Raw genomic sequence first — 12,916 nt, 5'->3', positions numbered from 1 at the left:
TATGCTAAGCAAATATTCAACAGCAATGCCCTTCATGTGGCTACATTTTTTTAAAATGTGAAGACATTCATATAAGTAAACATATCTAAAGCCAGAAAACAATACATACCGCATTAATATATTCATAATGCACATGCCAAACAGATACTCATAATATTATTGGTGAATATACAACCAAATAAACAGCTTGAGAATAACTGGTTAAAATACCATTTCTGAAAGAAGATAGGTGCGCTATTAAACACAGGTATAAAATGTCCATACATTTAAATACTTGAGCCCAATACATTGCTTTAGTCTGTTTTTGCTCCATTTATCAATGTGGAATAAGAATTCTGCAAGCCCTATCTGTCTTTCTTTGGGTGTTCCCACTGCTGTCATCAATTTTACACACAGGCACCAGCAAGGTGGAAGATTATCACATCCTCTCTCATTCGCCATCATGAACAGGCAAATCATTCCATTCTTACCAAATAAAATGTCAGTTCAGTTTTGATGTAGAGTGCTTGCAATTAATAATTAGGACTTGAATAACATTTAGATAACATAAGGGGAAGATCAGGAAGCATTTGGTTAATCTACAGTACAGAGACCAACACCATCACCATGATATATTAGTCTCATTATTGTTCATTTTCACGAATACCTACTGGCACTGAAAAGCAAAGAGGATACATAAACATGACACAGAACTGAACCAAAATTCCTAACAATTGTATGTAAAAGATAACCAGATGAATAAAAGCAGACTGTGCTTTCTGTGACAGATCCGTCCATTCCCCGCACCATCAGCCACCCCCTTTTGTTCTGTGACAGCAGCTTTTAACGCAATGCAACATTGACATTCCCTTTGTTGTCCACATCGGTGTTTATTAGCTATATGTCCGAGTGAATACACAGAATAAGAGATGGAGGAGCTGTCTGGAAGGACAGTCACATCTCCCCATTGCCATCTGCAGCATGACACGGCTCAGATGATTACAAACTGCGACAGCCATAGCCGGACACCCCCGTAACTCGGCTCCAACCCATAATGACTGGCAGGGTTTCTATCTAAGCCTGGCAGCACGCTGGTGTGTGCCTGCTCCCTGGTAAATGTAGGATATTGTTGTGATCACATCGCACCTACCCCATCATCACCACCATGGTCTCCGAGCTCTCCATCCTGCTGCACTGCAGGCGCGCTCCCGACTGCCTGCGATCACATGACCCGCTCACACCCAGCGCTAGAGGTGAAGGGAGGGGGCGGGGCCACCGCGGGGACGCGCGTAGCTCCCAGCGCTATTGCTGCAGCAGTGAGGGGAGGAGCTCCGGGCAGACAGTGATCACACTGTGCCTGCCCTGCATCCACTGCACTGTCTGTGCACCATAGGTCAATACTAATACTAAGGCGGCTAGTGCTAGCCATTTATATCAGTCCCTGACACCTTCTATTTATAGAACCTATCCTGTTCTTCACTCCTGGTATTACACCATCATGTAGTCTATCACAGCACTGCATAAACCATTACCAGACAACGTGTATACTTAACTTCCTATATTATTACAGAAGACCAAATAAAATGACTGTATTAATTAAATTTAAAATCAATGCACAGTCCCCTGCCATGCATGAAAACTGTATCAAACGCACATCACTGGCTGGTTTCATCGCGTTGATCTCTGAAGCAAGTGTGCAGATGCCCAGAGATCAATAGTAATTATAATACGAAATCCTTTCATAGTGCTCCCTCTTTACACCACATTTTTTGCTTACTACTACATATATGCTCTGCACAAAATAGCATTAAAATGTATTGTATTATGATGACATCTTTCTATTGGAATCTGCTACAAAAGCAGTAGTTCTGGCTTGTGATTTAATCTGGCATTATAAAAAGGTTAATACTTTGGTGTTGAGGCTGTTGCATGTAGTTTCCGGGTCAGTGTATCACACTGGTCTAAAATTTGCCCTTGGATCCATCTCCACAATAAAAATACAAACCCCGAAACACACTCGATAGACCTATAAGTTATTGTGTGCTGTCAAATTCTAAGTTTCTAAATTAGGGAAAGAAGTTATATTCAAAGGATATAATTGGGTATCAGAAATGTGTTGAAGGGTGAAGAAATTCTCAAGGGAGTATAACATTTATTTTGTGGTATTTATGCTGTATCTTTATTATGCTACAGTTCAAAGCTGTGATGGTAGTTTTGAATAGGAGATGTTTGAGAGACCATGAAAGACGCTAGAAGTACTGAGTACACCCACTGGTGTCTTAGTGAACCAATAAGTGGCACTTGGCTCATATCAGCAGAGGTACCCCCAAAAATGTCAATTTTACACAGAGGACTTTAGCAACTTTTGACGAACTCCTGGAAATCCTACAACCCATACTCATGAAAACCAACACATCTTGAGCCTAGTATACCTGTAGAGGAGATGCTGCTAGTCACCTATAGGCAATTATTATAGCCTATATTCTCCATATTATTGTTACGTAATATATATTATAATACACCCCCTGCAGTTCCATGGCCTGTATAAAAGCATCTAATCATAATAGATCATAATCTGTGGCATTCTGTCATGATTCCAGTGTACCTTCAGACTATTTACCTGCACTAATCATTAGTGAATGAGTTAACCAACGACTCCCAGACCTGATCAGCGTTTACTATAGACACTCAGTATATCTACCGACCCAAATAACGTGTCAATTACAAAACGTTAAGTTTGGCATCCAATGATACATTAGATAAGATTAACCTTATTAACATATGTACCCCCAAATCAGTTTATGCCATGTGTACATTTATCATGTACACCAAAAGCTTATCTGTGCTCCAGACTGCAATTAACATTGGCAGTAGCCAAGTAGATACACAGTTTGCATATGGATGAAGGGTGTAATATAAGACCCTTCCCACTGCATGTGCCGACTATCACACGTTAGCCCTGATGAAGCCCACTATAGCTGTGTGAAACACATATGAGTTTTACAGTATTTGCTACAGGACCAGGTTAACAAGATTCAGTGTCCTGGGGGAAGCCTCAGTAGACCTCATGACAAAAGGGACCCTCCCTAACTTTGCAGCGAAGAGGGGGGGGTCTGAAGAACCTTGCTGCCTAAGGGACCTTTTTGATATCACAGGTTGGGGATAAAGGAGTCCTTCTCTTCTGAGAAGGGCCTGATGTTCCACACCGTTGTATACCTTTCTGTGTGTTTTGCACTTTTTAGGAGCACTTTGTGACCAAAAGCACAATCCTGGGCTTTCAATTAACAACAAAAAAACACAGGAGACCTCATATTCCTCCTCTGCCTCATCTCCCTGGTGTACTATACTGATCACCTAGCCCCTCCACATTCCTCCATGTCTCTGTGAATTTTTTACCTGTTTATTTGTATTTTCTAATGTACTGGTGTGACTGTAACTCATTTCCCTCCCTTTTTATGGTCTTTTATTTTTGTTTGCCTGTTTGTATTGTATTTCTGTTGTTCCCCTGCAAAACTGGAAAATTCAATAAAAATCTTTATTGATTAAAAAAAACAGTAGTCACAACAATACAACCACGTTTATTTTGGACAACAGTATATATGTTGAAGTACCCCTAGAGACATGGCCAGTAGGATTGGAATATTATGCAATTATGCATTTGCTTGGACAGTAAACATCATTGATGCTGTTATCAAACACGTCTTGTTTGATCGGAAACATTACATTTCTTGCAGTGAGACTGCCCAAGACTTGATGTGGTTAACGCCAATATTGTTTAAGCTCAACACACCTGTAATGAGCAGATTGTTCATTAGGCTTATGGTAGTCTGATCATTTGGCCAGACATGATTAGCAACTTCAAACCATATGGCTCTACTGTGCCAATACACTTGAATAAGGTTTGTGTTCTTTACTTCACTCTGGTAGGTTCCACAATCAGGATTACTCGCACAGAGCTGTCTCCCATTTGATCTAATAGGACACTATAATATATGTTAATACAAGCTTCAAGCTACACTATATGGACAAAAGTATTTGGCTCTATTTGCGATACAAAATGGGTCGTTCTGAAGAGCTGTGACTTCAAGCGTGGTACTGTGATAGGATGCCACCTTTGCAATAAGACGGTTCGGGAAATGTCATCCCTGCTGGATATTCCACGGTTATCTGTAAGTGATATTATTTGAAAGTGGAACCGTTTAGGAACAACAGCAACTCAGCCGCGAAGCAGAAGACAACGTAAAATCGCAGAGGGGACAACGACTAGTAAGGTGCATGGTACGTAAAAGTCACCAATGCTCTGCTGATTCCATAGCTGAAGAGTTCTAAACTTCTGCTGGCATTAATGTAAGCACAAAAACTGTGCGGCTGGAGCTTAATGGAATGGGTTTCCATGGCCGAGCAGCTGCATGCAAGCCTCACATCACCAAGGCCAATGCCAGGCGTCGGATAAAGCGGTGTAAAGCACACAGACACTGGACTGTGGAGCAGTGGAAACGTGTTCTGTGGCGTTACGTATCACGCTCCTCAGTTTGGCAGTCAAGATGTGTGAGTCTGGGTCTGGTGGATGCCAGGAGAATGTTACCTGCCTCAATGCATTATGCCAACTGTGAAGTTTGGTGGAGTAGGGATAATGGTATGGGCTGTTTTTCAGGGTTAGGGCTAGGCCCCTAAACTCTAGTGAAGGGCAACCTTAATGTTTCAGCATACCAAGTCATTTTGGACAATGCTATGCTTCCAACTTTATGGTAACAGTTTGGGGAAGGCCCTTTTCTATTCCAACATGACTGTGCACCAGTGTGCAAAGCAAGGACTACAAAGACATGGTTTGTAGAGTTGGGAGGGGGGGGGACTTGACTGGCCCACACAGAGCCCTGACTTCAACCACATCGAACACATTTGGGTTGAACTGGAATGGAGATGTTGGGACAAGAAGGCCTGGCTCACAATCAGTGCCTGACCTCATAAGCTCTACAGAATGAATGGGCACAAATTCCCAATGAAACACTCCAACATCTTGCGGAAAGCCTTCCAAGAAGAGTAAGCTGGTATCACTGCAAAAGGGGGACCAACTTTATATTAAAGTATATGTATTTGAATACAAAGTTATTACTGTCCCTGCTGGTGTAATGGTCAAGCGTTTGAATACATTTGTCCATATAGTGCATGTTGGAGTCCATGTTAATCTATGCGTTACAATTGATTGTATTATCAAGCAGCGATATATATATTGTAAAAACTGACATATTGAGTGTGCATTATTTGATTTTCTATATAAAGTCTGCATTTTATGATCTATTGGCATCTAAGAGTCAGTAATAGTTCCATTCAGACACACACGATTGGTTATATTACAGACATATCACACCTGCACTTACATCCATAAGGGTGTGCTAGGGAATTCTCACTGTAGATTCCAGTCTCCTTGCTGCCACTACTGAAGCCCTCAGTGCTCTAGCGTGGCCCATCCTTAGACTTCAGGCAGGAGATGCCATTAAATGCCCTTCTGGTGGCTGAGGCTGAAGTGTAGTAGCTGCCCACCCTTCTGTTTATTTCCTCATTTTTAATCCATCCTATCCACTTTTATTCAAAATCAGTCCAGACATCAAGGTTGGAAAATAATTAAACATGTTCCTCTCCATGGACACTGTCCACTTCAGCACCTCACAACATGGTCAGCCACCATAGACACTCTGCTATAGGGCAAGCTTGGTTGTATTCATTTACAAGCAGTGTGGCAGATTCAAGTCATTTAAGCTACAAACTAAAAATTCGAAGCTGGGGAAAAGCATTTACTTTTTAAGGGAACTGGCAAACTGTAATTAGATCTCTTAGCCAGAAACCTGTTATCCAAAGAGTTCCCAAAAACCTAACGGAACAAAGTTGTTAGTTGCTGCGGGTCTATAACAATGTCATACAGACACCACCAAGTTTCCCTTCCAACTCTGCTAAATAATTTATTGAGGAGGTGAATGCTAGGCGCACTGTGGGGAATTACCAACTGTAATTTACTATATTATAGGCATAGTTCTCCAAATAACAGAAATAACCCTTATCCAGAAAACCCCAAAGTATTTTAGATAACAGATCCCATATCTGAATTTTACATGCATGAAAATGGCGGTATCCCCCAATATGTACCCATCAGACCAGCATTTTGTTTTATCATATGGACTTAACACAATGACAATCCTGAATGTGCAAATTGTGGGTGCTATGGGTGTTCAGTGAAATACATTTATAACAGGAGGATGAGTATCACTTTATAGAGTAGATATTCTGAAAGTTAATCTGCAAAATGGTTTTACTAAAGTGACCCCCCCCCCCCCCCCCCCCGATCGGAAAATTGATTATGTACATGCCTCCCTGCAACATTTAAAAATCATATTGGTTCAGCCTCCTAGCTTACTGCTAATGCTGCAATGAATAGAATCATCTTTAAAGGACAGTTATGTGTCGTATTTTTGTTAATCTGGGACAATGATAAAATTATACAGAACTGATAAAGCAAACTATTAAGCAAACATTGCAGGTGATGCAAGTCAATAAATGAAATGTATATCTGTACATTAAGGCGAGGGTGCATTGCAAGCCATTTTATCACCTCATAGTGCACACCCACTCAATGTATTAAAGCCAGAAAAAAAAGGGAAAAAACCCAGATTGAATAGCATTTAAAAACAAGCTTTCCATGTACTCATAATATCCCACCAAAATAGGGAAAATATAGTCTAAGAGCTGGAAAATCCCAGTCTCCAGGTTGCCATGGTGACCAAAAATGCTCTCTGGCCACCTCTAAAGGCCAAGAACCATTAGCGCAGGATCCTGGTACAGCATTCTATAAAGCTTTGCTAATCCAGCAGTGAGAGCAGAACTTCTACATTCATTTGATTACCAAGTGAGCTCATAACAGATTTCTGTGTAGAAGTGCTACAGTACTAACACACCATTCTAGAACTGTGTAACTGGAAGATCTACTATGGGGTAGGAATAGCCCCTAAGAGGCAGATTTAATTCAGCACGAGGTGCCGCTGAACATCGCCTCAATGTTCTAAATCACATATTACAGTAAGTAATCTCCGCTCATTTTTCTGTGCACCTCTATGGGACACAAGGGAAAATGAGCGGAGATTTGAGACAGAACATCGAGGTGATGTGTCCATGTGTACTATTCCGGACACACAGTACAGCAATTAGCAATTTATCCTAGAAGTTCACATATCTTTTCCAACCGCGAACGTTACTTTATTTACTCAATAACTATTGACTTGCATTCTCTACTATGGCTTAAATGAAGACCAGATGAGGTTAACGTAGGAAAACATTCAATAGAGTTAACCATCTCGCAGAACCACATTCTCGCACAATATGCCGATTGATCACTTTATGACACATTGCGGCTTATTTCATCTCCAGATCTAGTTACATAATGCTATTCTTGAAACATTTAATAATAGTAATAAGTAATGATTCTCTAGTGAATATATTTTTATACATGTTTATGTACAGTCTGTGATTGAATTGCACTTTTAAGATACAGATGATACTTACTGTAACACTCTGCCTTTGTCTCTCACTTCACAAATACCGAGCAAGGTGTTCATCACACCGTGTGCTCTGTTCCAGGCGCTGCACTTTGTATCAGTAGTTTCAAATGTTGGTGGGGGGTTCACCGTAACACCATTTCGAGTGTAGTCCTGTTAAAGGAAAATAAAATTATATATATATGAATACATACACACATATGCAAGTAATCTAAAATAGTTGTAGCTATAATACAAGTAACCTGCTTGAAAACAGATGCAGATTGGAACAGTTTTGAGGGTGTACCAGTATGGTTATTATAGGTGGGAGTAAGGTAAGCTCTAATAATAAGATGGGTTTTCAGAAAGCATTTCACAACTTGAAGGCCGTGGGAGAGTCTGATCGGGATGGTAGGGAATTCCATAAATGGGTAGCGGATTAAGAGAGAGTATTTCAGGATGAACTTTGCGATGTATTAAAGAGTTGTGTTTTTGAGGGCTTTGTAAGTGAGAGTGAGTAATCTGAATTGGATTCTGGATAATATAGGGGACCAGCATAGGAAGTGAAGCAGCGAGAGAGGAAGAAGAGTCTTGCTGTGACATTTAGTATGGATTGAAATGGGGGTGGGTGAAAAAAAATAATTATTGGAGTAGGTTGCTCTGTTTTGGACATGTCAAGATTTAGATAGGTTCATTTGGAGATAGCAGATACATAATTGGTTACATGAGATAGTAGAGAAAATGTAAATTTGGGTATGATCATGATAGAGGTGGTACTGGTGGCCAAATGAGCAAATAAGTTCCATGGTGTGAATGTGGTAGCTGGAGCTGCATTTTATAAGACTGAAGCAAGTGTGTGGTTGTAGAAATTAGCAACCAGATCAGGGCAGAATGGGGTAGTTATAGGAGGAGTGAAGATTATAAGTGGTGTGGATCAAAGGTATTTTGGTGCTGTTGTGTGGATTTGGGTACATGGGAGGGAGATAAGTCAGAGAGCAGTAAGACCAAGTTAGAGACACTAGAGATGAAGCAGATTTGGGAGAAGGCAAGGGTAAGAGAATATCAATCAGAGTTGCTGGGAGAGACCAGAGGAAGAAGTAAGTGCAGACACAGTGAGGTTGTCAATGGGAATGTTGAAATCAACTTTTATGAGAGTAGGTAGGAAAAAGGGAAGGAAGTGAGTCAGGAAGCAAAGTGGTCAAAGAATTGGGAAACCAAACCTGACAGGAGCACAAAGGTTGAGGGGAGAGAATAAACGGATGGAATGGAGTTCACAGGAAGAGAAGACGGGAATGCTTTGGGTGCATGACTCACAAGGTCATCATCATCAACTTTTATTTATATAGCACCAGCAAATTCTGTAACTTTACATTTGGGAACAAACAGCAATAAAACAATACTCTGTAATACTAGAGAGAGAGGTAAGAGGGCCCTGCTCCCAAGCTTACGATCTATGGGGCAATGGGAGTTTGATACACAAGGGTAAGTGCTACATCATATTGCATTTTTCCCAGCTAGAATGCAAAGGTGCATCATGAAGAAAGTAGGATGCTTTCTCTGCCACCTAGTCCGTGTCCGAATGTGGTTGATGACAATAGGATGCTGGAGAAGTGTGGTAAAAGTGAGTAGGAGACACACAATCCTACAGGCGGATAACTTCCCAGGTATTAACATCCATCCACATAGACAGAAGGTGTGCCTATTTGCTGATGATGTCCTTCTGTTTGTAACCAGCCCGGAGCCTCGTTGATAACTTTGAAGCATATCTTAGACCGGTTTAGCAATGCATCATTTTATAGATTGAACATTACAAAATCCAAAGCCCTTCCCATTAATATACCACAATCTTCCCTTTCAAACCTACAAAAGAAATTTCCTTTTGTGTGGGTTAAAGATTCCTTATCATATTTAGATATTCATATCCCGGCAAATTTATCTGCGGTGTTTGAAGTTAATTTTTCCCCGATTTATATTCACCTCTCCTCACTGGCTAAGAATTGGATTGACTTTAAGGTCTCCTGGCTGGGGCGCATAGCGGCTTTTAAGATGATGTTGCTACCAAAACTTATGTATATCTTCCGTACCATACCCTATATTATACCAAAACGAATGATGGATAGGTTCCACACTCTGATGATGTCATACGTCTGAAGGCAGAAACGCCCCCTCCTTACATACAAACTATGTCTTTACCAAAGTCAAGAGGCGGCTTATTGCTTCCCAGCTTAACGCTTTACCAGGATGCTTGTGTTCTGAGTTGCCTCCGAGACTGGTCGCTACCTCATGCAGCTAAGCCGTGGGTTGATATCAAGAGGGCTCTATATGCAGGATTCCCCTTGCTGGATCTTCTTTGGATTCCTAGGTCGGACCGCCCACCGGGTGCCCGTAAATTACTCTCCATCTCGGATGCCTTACGGGTATGGGATAAATTTATTGGGTCACACAAGGACGTTGTACTACCTTCCCGTAATCTTTCCCTCACAGCACTGTCGAAACTCATGCCGGATATCAATATTACTGTATGGAAAAATAGAGGGATAGTCTCTCTGGCGGATATGTTTTCCTCCCCTTCGACGTGCTTAGGGACAAATACAATCTGCCTCAGTCTGAGATGTTTAAATATATGCGAATTAGACACTGGGTGGGGGCAGCCTCCAGGACCCCCCATGCTTTGTCCACATTACCAGCTCAGGTTCTAGATAGATTAACAAAGGCGGGTAGTAGGGGAGGAATAACATTCTGGTACCGCTATTTCCAGTCCCTGGACCCAGCCTCCAAGACTCCGACTCAGGCACGTTGGGAAGCAGATATTGGTATGACTCTCTCCCTCCAGCAGTGGGAAAAGATATACATTTCCTCGCACCGCATGTCTAGATGCATCAATCACACCGAAATGCATGTTAAGCTCCTCAATCGGCTCTATCTCACCCCGGATCGCCTCCATAAGATATGGCCAAGTCAGTCTAAATTCTGCTGGCGTCAATGTGGTCAGATAGCAGATGTTTATCATGTCTTCTGGACATGCCCGGTGATCCAGGCGTTCTGGGGCGAGATATCCGCTTTGATTTTGGAGGTCCTGCGAGTTTCTGTCACTCTTGACCCGAAGGTAGCCCTCCTACATATATATCAGCCTGTGATCCCTAGCTATAAGCGCTATGTATTAGGACACATACTAATAGCCGCTAGAGCAGCAATAGCTCAGAACTGGAAGTCCCCTGCTCCCCCCAGCATCACTAAGGTCGTGTCTAAGATCCAGTATAGTTTTGAAATGGAAACAACGGATGTGCCCTATACGTCATCCGCCTCCAATCCAATCTTCAAATGGTTTAGCTGGCACGAATATGTTACAGTGGGCTCCAGTAGAGCACGAGTAGCTTCAAATATTTCACCCTCTCCCTCCCCAGCAGCCCTCATAGAGGAACCCCAGCCTAACGAATAGGTTCTGCCTGTGTGTTATTTGAGCTACCTAGGTATTAATATGTCCCCATTTGGTGTACTATGAGAAAGACCAATGTGTATCTTTTATTTCTGCTTCTTAAAGTAACGTGCATGTTATAAGATCGCTGTTTCAATTGAGTGACTCCCCCCCTCCCTCTGCGTGGGGGTTCCCCCCTTTTTTTACCCTTTTGTTTGTTCCTTCAACTGTGCTTGTCACCCTTTCTTTTTTCTGTACCCCATTTAATTTTTAAAAACTCAATAAAAATTTATTGAAGTAAAAAAAAAAAAAAAGTGAGTAGGAGAATGAGAGAAGGTAAGCTGAGTACTTGCATGATAGAATGATTTGAGTGATGTCGATGGATATGGATTAATTTAAGTAGGTATGTAGCAAGTGGGGAGAACAACAGATCCATTTAGTGCAGGATAATGGAAGTGCCACCCCACTGGCTGGGATAAAGGAGTAGACAGCCTCTCAGTTTGGACACAAGGGGATAGATTTATGAAACCTTATAAAAAGGAAAAGTGGAGTTGTTGCCCATAGCAACTAATTAGATTCTAGTTATCATTTTCTGAAAGTTGGCTCAGTAGGTCCAGCAGCCAAATAGAGATGGCAACGGCAATCACATCTAACATGGTAGCTCGGTGGATCCTTGAAAAAAATTTTGGGGTGTGAAAACTCTGCTCAGCGCTACTGTATCATTTATTACCACTTTCTGTGAGATTTACAATACTTTATATTGTAAAAGTACAATAATGTAAAAATTCTTTGAACTGTACCTGTTCCTGAGCCATTGTACTTCCCTGATGTTATTCAGCTCAATGTATGCTGGTGTCCATATATACCCAATGTATAAATACTCTTTCCTATAAATAAGGTGAGCTATGCAAACAACATTTTCTTAAACTAAAGCACACACCACAGTATAGTTCCCACCCACATTTTACAATGCCATACCAGAATACTTGGCTTCCCCAATGACATTTAACTATTTTCTTAGACACAGGTGGTGCGTCTATTATGCTCTATTTAACTATTACATGAATAAAACACACAACAACAACTCCTTCACATAAGAAGTGAAGCTCAGCAAAGTAGACTGCAGTATGCAACAAAGAGGGTCAAAGTCTGCAAGCAGATATAAGGTGTATGGGATTTGGTTAGTTACCCAACAATCCATGGACTCTGAACCATCTAGTATAAAACTATAAACTCTATTGTAGCACAAATAAAAACAGCACTCGTGTTACTGGATGCATGTGTCAAGCACGAGTCTGAACTTCCTGCAATTAATAACGCGGCTAATTCCGCCTAACAGTTTAATATGTGCAGCTAGCAATTCCTGTCTAAATAGGAATGTCTAATTTACTTACCATTTCGAAATGAATTGTCAGTGTTACACATGTCGACAGAGCTCATATTATATAAAGTGTACAAAGGGTATGAGCAAAACTTCTTTTCTACAGATGTTCTTGTAAAAATGAAAAAGATCTGTATCGGAAATGGGGATTACTTCTCCACTAAACAAATGTTACATAATTAAAGAAATTATTTCCTGAAACTCAATAAAGGTGGTCTAATATGCAAACTATCTCATTCTTTTCTATTTCAAATCAGGTCACAATTCCGGATAACACCCCAGATTGATTTGCAGGCATTCACTTTGTGCACAATCCAGTTACGTAAAAAGCTTTAACATCTTGTCTCTTAATATAACCCGGTGGAGACTGATTCAGTTGTGTAGAAAACATTCATGTACAGGGATACTTTTTCATGCAAATAACGAAGTCCACAAGCTGGTTCCTCCTTGGAAAACACAAGAGGCTTTTTTCCCCCTCCGTTCTCTCTTTTCAATTTCTGGCACTTGAAATTCACTTAGCAGGCAGCTTCATGAACCCAGTCCAGTTCTCAAGGTCCTAACAATGCAGTTTGGACATTTAATTAGCAGGCTGTCACTTGAGCTACCATCAAAAGACTC

At 41.1% G+C, this 12,916-nt stretch overlaps 1 protein-coding gene across 7 annotated transcripts in view; it reads right to left on the bottom strand.

Moving 5' to 3' along the window:
* The window catches only part of APC (APC regulator of Wnt signaling pathway), an 86,672-nt gene that overhangs the window by 54,306 nt on the left and 19,450 nt on the right, over positions 1 to 12,916 (bottom strand). For 6 of the 7 annotated variants that reach the window (XM_075181669.1, XM_075181701.1, XM_075181718.1 and 3 more), the window contains exon 2: positions 7,531 to 7,676. The gene's annotated coding sequence lies outside the window, so the exon portion shown is untranslated. Of the gene's footprint in view, positions 1 to 1,129; positions 1,206 to 7,530; positions 7,677 to 12,916 lie in introns of those variants that run through there. The other variant, XM_075181681.1, reaches the window with a different exon arrangement.

The sequence above is a fragment of the Mixophyes fleayi genome, chromosome 1 (assembly GCF_038048845.1).
Source record: "Mixophyes fleayi isolate aMixFle1 chromosome 1, aMixFle1.hap1, whole genome shotgun sequence".
In the NCBI taxonomy this organism is placed as follows: Eukaryota; Metazoa; Chordata; class Amphibia; order Anura; family Limnodynastidae; genus Mixophyes; species Mixophyes fleayi.
This window is presented reverse-complemented; position numbering and strand designations above follow the sequence as displayed.